Below are 10,641 nucleotides of genomic sequence, written 5' to 3'. Positions count from 1 at the left end.
AGATAGCTAGGATTATGATGGATATAAAGAGATGACATTGGGTTTGCATGAGGATAGCCTAGAGCTAGATACCAATGACAAGGGAGGATGGACAAGACAAGATCTCCAAGGAATATAGTGCCCCCAATCAGAAGATAACATGCAGAAGGAGGTCTTATGATCGATGTGATAGGATTGAAGCTAGGATGGAAAAATTTGAAGGGGCTAGGGAGATGGATGATAGCTGGGATGGTTGGCTGAAGCTGCAGGAGATAAGTGGATGGTGTGAGATGGAAGATGGAGGGTGGAGGATAGGTGGATAGATTGGAAGATGGAATTGGATGTCAAGATACGACCAAAAGCATGAGGATGATAGGATAAGCTGGGGATGGTTGGATTACGCATGATGCTTGTTTGCCAAGTTTTCATCATGGTACTTGTCCAAGGCGCTTGAATTGCCAAGTTTTCACCATTGGACGATTTATTTTTCTTTATTTTTTTTACTTTTTGACTTTGGACTTAGCTGGAATGATTTTGGCTTTCTTCAGCTATTTTTGACTTTTTTGGGATTTTTCACTGGCTATTGAAATGTTCAATTTTGTTACTAGCTGTTGGTACACTGGATGTGTGATTTATGCAATAGATTGGATTAGATGGGATTGATGGTAGGAGATGGAGGGATGAAAAGGTTGGAAAGGAGCATGAGATGTGGATGCTTGCAAGAGAAACATTGGCACATGTTGGGATAGGTGTGAAAATAGCATATGGGGGATAGATGGTAGATGCAGGCATGATGGAGGATTTATGGAAGCGTGCTTGGGGATATAGGCACCCAAGATGGAGTTAGGAGATGGGGGACATGAGTCACTGGATGGAGGATTAGAAATGGTGGATGCCATTATGCATTAGGTTTCAAATTTTTTCTTTGGGATCCACATGGTTTTGAATTTTCTCTTCATAGGCTTTTGCATTATTTTGCATTCTTTGATTGGATTTTTCCTTTTTGGAGTATGTTTGTTAGAATAGACATACGATTGCCTAGGATGTGGATTTTTAGCTTTATGCATTTTGAAGTTGGCATTTACATTGCTGTGGTAAGCTTTGGGAAGATGGTTAGGAGAAGCTTTGTGAGATGGAGAGGATATGGGAGAGTGTGTAGGGGGATGATGATGGATGATGTGCCTCGATATGTGCCTTTGTTGATCTTGCATAGGAATGGAGGGAATAGGATTTGAATGATGGCTGATAAGAGGATGGAGGATGGTAGATTTTGGGACATAGGGACCCAAAATGGATTTAGCGGATGAAGGGGGGATATGGTAGGTTTTTTTAGGTTGCAAAGATGGTGGAAGGGGGATGACATAAGATTTCTTGAAGGAATGATGGGAGGATGGCATGGTGGGCCTGGAGATAGGCTTGGTTTGGGGATGGTGTGTACCAACACTTTTAGATGGTGAGCCTTTGGATACATATCCAAGACCATGAAATCCTAGGTTCTTTTGTGCAATAATAGGTTTTATGATTCCTTGCTCTTGTGGTCCTAAACCTTGACCTTGATAATGCCATCGATTGAGCATTTGAACGAGCTGAGGAAACTTTTTGCTTGTAGAAAATGGTAGAAGTTCTTTATTAGATGTACTGTAATTAGGAGATATTGTTCTTAATTCTTTTGCGGAGAGGGGGCCACCATGAATGAATGTAAGTGAACCAAGAGGGTAGATTATAGATGGTGGAATAGCTTGGATAGGTGGTAAGATGGAAGCATGGAGGGGAGGAGATGGTAGGATAGGATCTTGATTTAGCTAATGGGATGAAAAGATATCCTGCAATAGAGGAGGTATGGCTTGAGGTTTTGGAGATGGAGGGGATAGTGACTGCACTATGGATGGAAGACATGGTACGATGATATCTTCATTTATGCTTTGGGGGATGTCAACATGCTTTTGGGCAGGATCTTGATAGGATTGGTTTGGAGTGGATGGTGTGATAGGAGGTGAAGGGATGGACTCTTCAAAGGTAGCAGATGGATAGATGGGAGATTCAGTAGTGGAGATGGGTGAGTAGAAGATGGATGCATAAGGGTCATTATGAGAGATTTGGGAAATGCTTGGAGGTGATGTGGATAGGATTTGGAGGGTTTTGACAGATGGGATTTTGATGCTTGCGGGAAGTGGAAGGATTTTAAGCAATTTGATGGATGGTATGGGGATGATAGCTATGGGAGATGGAGGTGATATTATAGATGGGGAAGCTTCATTACTGACTACTTCACATGGTTGGATTAGATGACATGGCTTATCGACTACTGGAGGCAACTTTTCTTGTATTTCCTCTAGGAGATTCCTTGGAGACTCGTGTGTCAGAGGTGGAGGTGGATTGACAGGAATAGCTAGTGTGATGGGGGTGGAAGATTGGAAGCTTGGTTGATTGGGCACCTGATGGAGGAGAAGTTGGGATATCAGATGGCATGACTAGATAGTTTGGAAGAATGCATGGATTTTGTGGGATGCTTGGGGGAATGTTTCTAAGGCTTTCAATATACCCGTCATAGTCAACAAGATTTTCATCATCATTGGAATAGGAGGTGGCGGGAGCAAGGACAATACGATCGAACACATCATGATAGGTTTGGGATTTCATGTTTTGATGATGAGTTGGATGGGGATGGGGTCTTGCATATGGATGAACACCAAAGCTCATGGTTGGATTTGGATTAAGTGCAAATTTTGGATTGGCTGATGAAGGATTTCCTAGGGAGAGTCAAAGCTGTATGAGAGACCTAAGGAGGATTGGTTGGAGATTTTTGGCTTTCTTGTGGATGGAAGACTTCAAGGGCATGCTGTCAAAAAGTGAGAGTTTTGCTTTCCTATGCGCTGGATTGGTGGAGATTGTGTCAACTTAAGGATAGACTAATGATCCTATGGGCATGACACGAGATTGACCACTTGTGGATCCCAACATTTAGCTCAAGGTGATGAGGGATAACAAGTGACAAAGTGAGATTACCCTAGACAAAGCTCTATCAAAGGGATAAACTTGGTGAGGCTAGTGGATTGGTCAGATTGATTAGATAGCAAATTCTAGCAGAATGACAACAACTCTCTAAAGACTTGGGTGTGATTTTGGATTGGGTTGCTAGCTGGTTGGGGGGATGATTTGGATGGACTTTGGATTTGGGATTGTTCTAAAGCAAAGAACTGGATAGATTCATTTGTGGCAGGGGAGCTTGGATGATATTCTGATGAGGCAGTGACTACGCTAAGTATGCCTTGAGCTAGGAGATTTCTGCTTTTCTGGGATTTTGACCAAAGTTGGCAAACATTCATTCAAAAGCTATGAACAAACAAGCAGACAAAAGTTTGGAGCAAGCACGTCAAACACACCAACATCCTAGGAAGCTTTCTACAAGGATGAAATTTGGTTTAGCTAGGGAGTCCTCAATATACCCAAGGTACGTGAGGCCCAAATCCATAGATGAAAACAAAAAGATGTCACACAGCCGAGAGGAGCGGTAACCCACTTCCCCTCTTTCACTTCTCAAGGGTATAAATTTCCTTGAGGCTTAGCCCGAGTGACAAAATCTTGATCCCAAGAGAGGTGTCTTTCAATTCACCTCCTGATTCTTATACTCCGTCGAAACGTTGGAGTTGAGGTCGTCCCAAGGGGTGATGAAATCCCCAAGCAGGCCTACTAAAAAGTGTAAAACAAGACCACATACATGATCTTGGTTTTAAAAGACACACGTTCATTCCAATTGATGATTTAGATTTTGTAAGCTATGATTGAAGACACTTGTGATTATGGCATACAATGTTCATTCTAATTTGACAGCTTCGTTAGCATAATGGAAGTCGAGAGATCGTCAACATAAGAAATGCGAGTGTCATTGAAAATGCATCAAAACCATGCGATGTTCATTGATTGTTAGGCATTCAAGATTGAGGGTGATTTTTTTTTAAGCCTAAAACAAAGATATGTGAAACTCGATTTGTCAAGCGCGCGCCCGGAGGCCCTCCATGTCAAGAGTTGTTCAATTTTTATACCCAAATGAAGTGTTAGCAAGACTAATGCGCATTCAAAGAATTTTTTAACTTAGAAAAACCACTAAAAACCCAAGTGAGTGGAGTTTGATTTGCGTGGAGCACTTAACACCCTCTTAGGTGGACCCATCCCCATAGATGGGGCTGAGATTGCAACCAATGGTTAAATTGATGGGTGATTAAAGAGGGTGAGTCCAACTACAAACTCACTTAAAGTGTCTTTATTTGATTTTTATAATTTAGGAAGTTTCCAGAATGTAGATTCTTTTTATGCCCCAAAAGATGATTATTTGATCTATGGCATTTAAGATTGGATTTGTTGTTTTAATCATGCATTCATTAAAAAAAAAACTTGATTTTAATCCATGGCACTCAAGAGTGATTTTAGCAACATGCATTCAAAGACAAGTGATTAAACATTCAAGTTTTTTCCTTTTGAGCATTCAAGATTGAGATTTTGTGTGTTGTTTTAAGAACTTTGAAGTGCTTTGTTTTAACCTTAGATCATTCAAGATTGTTTTGGACTCAAAAGTGAAAATGACTCTTTGGACTTTGGTTTTCATTCAAGATTTTGTGTTCTAGTTTGCATATTTTAAGCCCAAAAATTATATTCCTAGGTTGTTTTGATGCATGAAAAACCTAAGCAACATTCAAGATTTTGCAACAAGACATCTGTTTGGAACAAATAACAAAGCTTTTAGGACAATTTTTGGCAACCATTTAGGACTCTTAGTTTTCATGAGATTTTTAAAAGAACTTTAAAATATTTGCAAATGAGGTTCATTTTATCATTGATTGATGCTTTGAGTTTGATTTAGATTTTAGTGTGCACTTAATGTTTTTTTGAACCTTTTGAAATGGAAACTTGAAGTTCTTTTTAAATTCCCAAAAATGAAGTGTTCCTAACTTTGCATGAATGCATCTAAAACCTTGATGTTGCAAGGATGCAAATGATTGGATTGGTTTAGTTTCACTTGTTAAAAGATTTTTTTTTTTTGCAAATTTTTAGTTTTTAATGGATTTAAGTATGATTTGGGGGTTCATTTTAAGCAGTAAAAAGAAGTGTGTATGATTTTGCTTCCTTAAAAAGAATGGCCAAGATATCCCACAAGAAGAAGAAGAAGAAGAAGTAGATGGAATAAGAAGAATATAGACAAGAAGAGGAAGAAGAATTCCAAGTGCTTTGTCCACCTATAAGCTTGAAAAATCTGCAAACACTATGAGATAGACTATGAGTTCCTTTGTCTTCTTCATGCTCATACTATGAGATAGACTATGAGTTCTTTTGTCTTCTTCATGCTCATGTGGACCTACAAAACCAATTTATACAATCCTACCAATCACAAAAACAAGTAAAATTAGCCAAAATTAGCAAATGACATACAAAACTTGACTTAAAAAGCTAATGAAGATGACCCATGCAAGGTCCCACCGGGCGTGCCAAAATGTATATCAGCAATGTTAGTATGCTAATAGAAACCAAATTTAAATCAAGCTTCTACAAACTAAACAAAATTCATAAACTTCAAGATAGACTAAGATGAGCTCTCAATTAAGAATATGAGCCATTAATGGGCTCTCTCAATAAGAAGCTCTCTTGTTGAGTGGCTTTGTCTAAATAGATAGGATGTATGCTCAAGCTTATGCTTCAAAAAGGGCTTCAAATGGAGTTGGAATTTGGGTGTGAGTGTATGGTTTTGATGTAAAATGGCTTCTTAAAATGGCATTATGACTTTACTTCATGGATTGTGTTGTTTTGAAAAGGGGAAGGATCCAATTTATAGACAAGAGGCTTGAGGGGTTGAGGGCTAAGATGCAAGGATGGGAAAAACTCATGGAGGGCTCATATTGCATGAGAGGAGAGCACATGGATTGTGCTTCCTTACAGCCAATCAGGGAGTGACACATGTCACAAGGTGAGAGGATGGATGAAAGGGGAAGGATGAGTCAAAAAAGGAGGCTCAAGGGATAAAATCTTCATAAAGACCCTCATAATGGCTTGCAAGAGCAATAAAAAGGCTTGGAAGAGTCATTTATGGCCTAGTGGGCTTCATAAAGTTTTATGGTTGGGATATTTTGAAGGAGATGAGAGGAATTTCGACTTGGGCTTGATTAGGAAGGTTTTAAGCTTGCTTAGGATTGTGCAAATGATTAGAGGATGGATTAGGATGGTTTAGGATTAGCTTAGGGATAGGCAAGTGGATGGCATTTAATGAGGGTGGGTGAAGGAGGAGATATTTGTTAACTTTGGCTTGGGTTAGTAAGTCTTAACCCATATTTAGAGAATGTGACAAGGTTAGGAGGGGATTAGGATTAGGTTTAAAGACATCTTCTAGAAGAGTCTAGACTTTGGATGAGGATAAAGACTTTCTAGAATAGTCTAGAACTTCCTAAGATGAGGATGAAGACTTTCTAGAAGAGTCTAGAACTTCTTAGGATGAGGATAAATTAGATTTTTAGGAAATAAATAAAGTTTTATTTATTTCAAAGGTTTGGGTTGAGGAGATATTTATTAAAACTTTTTTAATAAACATGAGGATTAATATTTAATCTTAATTAAATATTTTGCGTTGGGATTAGGGGTAGGAAATGATGGGATTGGCCTTTAATCAAAATTAAAGAAGGATTAGAAGATTTTGGAAGAGGTTAGTGGTCTTAAGGAAATTGGCCAAGTTTTGGGCAAAAAATAAATTTTTTATTTATTTTGGGTTTTTTGGTCAATTTATTAATTAAATAATTAATAAATAAAGAAATAATGTTTAAATAAGATTTAAACATTTTTGGGAGGGATTCCTTAATTAAATATTTTTAATTAAGATAAAGGAATTTAATGGCATAAAAATAAATTAATTAATTAATTAATAAATGATGATGTCATCAAGAATTTCTCAAAAAATAAAAATATTTTATTTTCTAAAGGTTTTTAGGTGTCTACAAATACAACTATGTGGGCTTTGCAAGGATGACTCAGTCTTCCCATGCTAGGAGCAAGAGACAAAATAGGGATATGCTTCTGTCGCCTGCAGATTCAAGTGAGAACTATACAAGAAACTATCAATCTATAGAAAGAAGGAGAGAAGATTAAACATGGTGTTATTGGTTTTGACTCTAGAGTGAAAGGATTGCTGATCATTCTCCATGAGACTAGTTGTGGCCCTCTACTAAATCAGCATCCCTTCTCATTGCACACACACACATTAAAATGCTTATGAGGGAGAGCTTTCTGAGGGGAACGATTTACTTAGAGTCCTATGATGTTTTCCAAAGAGTTCTAGGAACTAACAAGAGCTTTCCAGAGAGTTCTAAGAACTAACAAGAGCATTCTAGAAGGAGGATTTTAAAAAAATTTCCAATAAATTGAATTTGATCCCTTACCTTTTTTTGCTAAGAGCCAATGAGAATACAGAAAAGTGAATTTATTGAGATTTTATAAATCTATTAAAATTTATAAACTATAAAGGTAACATCTATGTGCAAAAAATTATTAAACCTGATTTGTAGAATTAAATGACAAAATGAAACTAAATGCATCCAACAGTTATCCTGCCTATGGTAGGAACTAATAATTATTATTAATTTAATAATATTATTATTACTAAATAATAATTAAAATATATAATAAGTATTATTATAAATAATAATAATAACATAATAATTTAAAAAAATACACGCCAAAATATATTTTAGAAGAACCCAAATTATGGGGTGGCCACCACGTGACCCTAGGCCTACATGCGGCCTGGCTGCTTTGGCAGCCTTGGTTGTCGTGGTAGTCAAGGAATGCACGGCAACCTTGTTTGTCATCGCAATCAAATGCGATGAATAAAAGGATAAGGGAGGGGGTGGTGGCCCCTGCCCACCCAAATTTTTGTTTTTTATAAAAAAATGATAAACAATAAACCCCAGATCTGTATCCCTAAAAATGTCCAATACATAATCATTTAATTTTCTTTAAAATATTATTATTACCGCAATAATATATTATTATTTTGTGTGTGTGTGTGTGTGTGTGTGTGTGTGTGTGTGTGTGTGTGTGTGTGTCTATTAGTAAAACAAGTAGAAACTATCAAATTGTGAATTTAATTTTTGGCATTCTTTCTCAAACCCCATCTGGAATCCATGAAATCAAATTATGAATCCCCAAATTTATCAAACAAGGGTTTCCAATCTCAAATTCTTTCATAGATGTTTTCAAAGAACATTAATTTTAACACAAGGGTTTCAACCCAAATTAAATTCAAAAATAGATCCATACAAACACAAAGAAGACAAAGAGATTTCAAAGAAAAGATTATTGTGCAAAACTTAACAAGATCCTACCTTGATCTGATGCTAATGATTGAATGCTCAGAGCTAGCAAGAAATTTTTGACCTTTCAAAAATCCTCTTTTTCAAAAATTTGCTTCTCCAAACCCTACATGTGGAGAAATAAGCTCTAATTTCTTAGTAAAAAGCCTTATCCCTTTAGGGTTTCAGTTTTGCAATCACGTGAACCCTTTTTTCCCTATATTATTTTATTTTATTTTAATTTCATGTGCAAAATTTTTGCATTTTAATTAAAATAAACTTTATTAAATTTATTTTCTCTCTCTTTTATTAAATCACAAGACGTCTTTAATAATATATTATTAATTTAACTAATATTATTATTTAGAGTTTATTGTTAAAATGAAACTTCTAAATAAATTATTACTAAATTAAATAAATATAATCATGCCAAATTAGAATGTTAATTAAATATTTTATTTAATTAATTTATCAATTAATTAAATATAACTAAAATTTGATTTTTCTTTATAAATTATATTTGGCCAATCATCATATTTGTCATCCAAGACAACTTGCATCAAAATGGCAATGTATTAACAATGATAAAAAATCTTGTTAAGACATGCATAAAATATGTGTGGTACAACATTCCACTTTAATCCTTAACACACCTGGAAACTTGCAACATTCTCTTTCAAGTCAACATATTTCCCCGGAGCACCAGTGAACACCTCAACAACATGGAAAGGCTGACTCAGGAAACATTTGCTTGTTTCACATTGGAATTTCTTATGAGAGCTTTTCAATATCATTTCTGCCATGAGGATCTTGTTTACCTGCCTTTTTAATCGCAACTATTTTTGATTTTGTATTGTGAACTATCCTCTAAAGAGATATGAGTGCATTTGTCAGCTCTCTTAAAGGGCACTTTTTCATATTTTTCCAAATAAGAATACATTTTTTGCAATAATATTTGGTTTGTTTGTTAAACTAGGAAATCAATTGGTTTATATTTAAATTATTAAACATTACCATGAGGAGACAGTTTTGGTATAATAAAATGGAAGCTGCTCAAGGAAAAAGTGTTCTTGGTCTTTGTTAAGTTGACTAAGTGAATCTAGTTGGTGTTAGTAAACACTAGAGCAGTAAATTGATTGGTATGGCTCTGAAGTTTTGAAATTCATGACAGTTTCGTAGCCAAATATGTATGATTTTTGTTCTTTTAAGAAGCCTCAGTTTGCTCAGGTATTGTCTGTATGTTTGATACAAAGTAGTACTTGTTGGCAAGCAATAAAAAAGTTAAAAACAAAACCTGCACATAAAATTTACCCTTTATTTGGTACCATTCTCCTGGCTTCATTATTTTCTCTTGTTGTAGTTAATAATTCTATTTGGTTAATGTAAATTACTAAATACATATTAGGTCTCAAGCTAACTTTTTCAATGTAGTGAGAGAGCAACTTTAGTGAAATATAGGTTTTTAGGAATATCTATTCTTACCAGGTCAAGCTCAAAATCCTTCCCCTTGTGGAATTTTTCTCTTGGTTTCCAATTTCAATTGTATTTCAATGTCAATACATTTGTCCAAACACGCTTGAAAATCTTTGACAACTACTTATTTGAAGAAGACGCTACACAGATTTGTATAGATTCCTTGAGTCTATATTGGAACTTTCTTTGAATATAGTTTATTCTTTCTACTTGTTTTATATAATCCACTGAATTTTGAATTTTGTAGCGGTTAATAGTATGGTGGTGTATATATAGGACTATCTATGGTGGTATATATATGAATACTTGTTATCTCATTTATTCTCTTCATTTTGCGACCTGCTTGATACATATTACATAACTAATCAGATAGGGTATAGTTTAAATTAAGAAACTGGTAGCTTTTCTATTCGCTTTTCCTTCACCTCAACCAGATACTTAGTCTCAAGCATCTATAACTTTTATCTTTTCATAACTACAATATTTTAAACCTCAATATTATCATTTAGTTATGAAAGTATCAACTGAATGAAGATATGACCTTCCTTTATGAACAGATATTGAATCTCCCTTGTTTTACATAAATAATATGTTGTGTAATCTGATAATTGCTTGAAATGTCTTGTTGTCATTGCTTTATAATCTACATATGCTGAGGCATATTTGTCTTACAAAATCTTGGCCACTGAAAATTATTTCTCTTGTTACATAGCTAAAAAGTGATACATTTATCACAAGTCTGCTTAACTGTTATAAAAAATTTCTTTCGTAAATTCAGATGGCTTGTTTTACGTAGGTAAAATGTTTGCTATAAATATTTGAAACATCTTGTTTGTGTTCTTGGATCATCTTGAATTCTTAT

This window comes from Cupressus sempervirens, chromosome 4, assembly GCF_028749045.1.
Source record: "Cupressus sempervirens isolate cs-2001-9-10 chromosome 4, ASM2874904v1, whole genome shotgun sequence".
Classification (NCBI taxonomy): domain Eukaryota; kingdom Viridiplantae; phylum Streptophyta; class Pinopsida; order Cupressales; family Cupressaceae; genus Cupressus; species Cupressus sempervirens.
The sequence above is the reverse complement of the archived record's forward strand: the minus strand, read 5'-3'. Positions refer to the sequence as shown.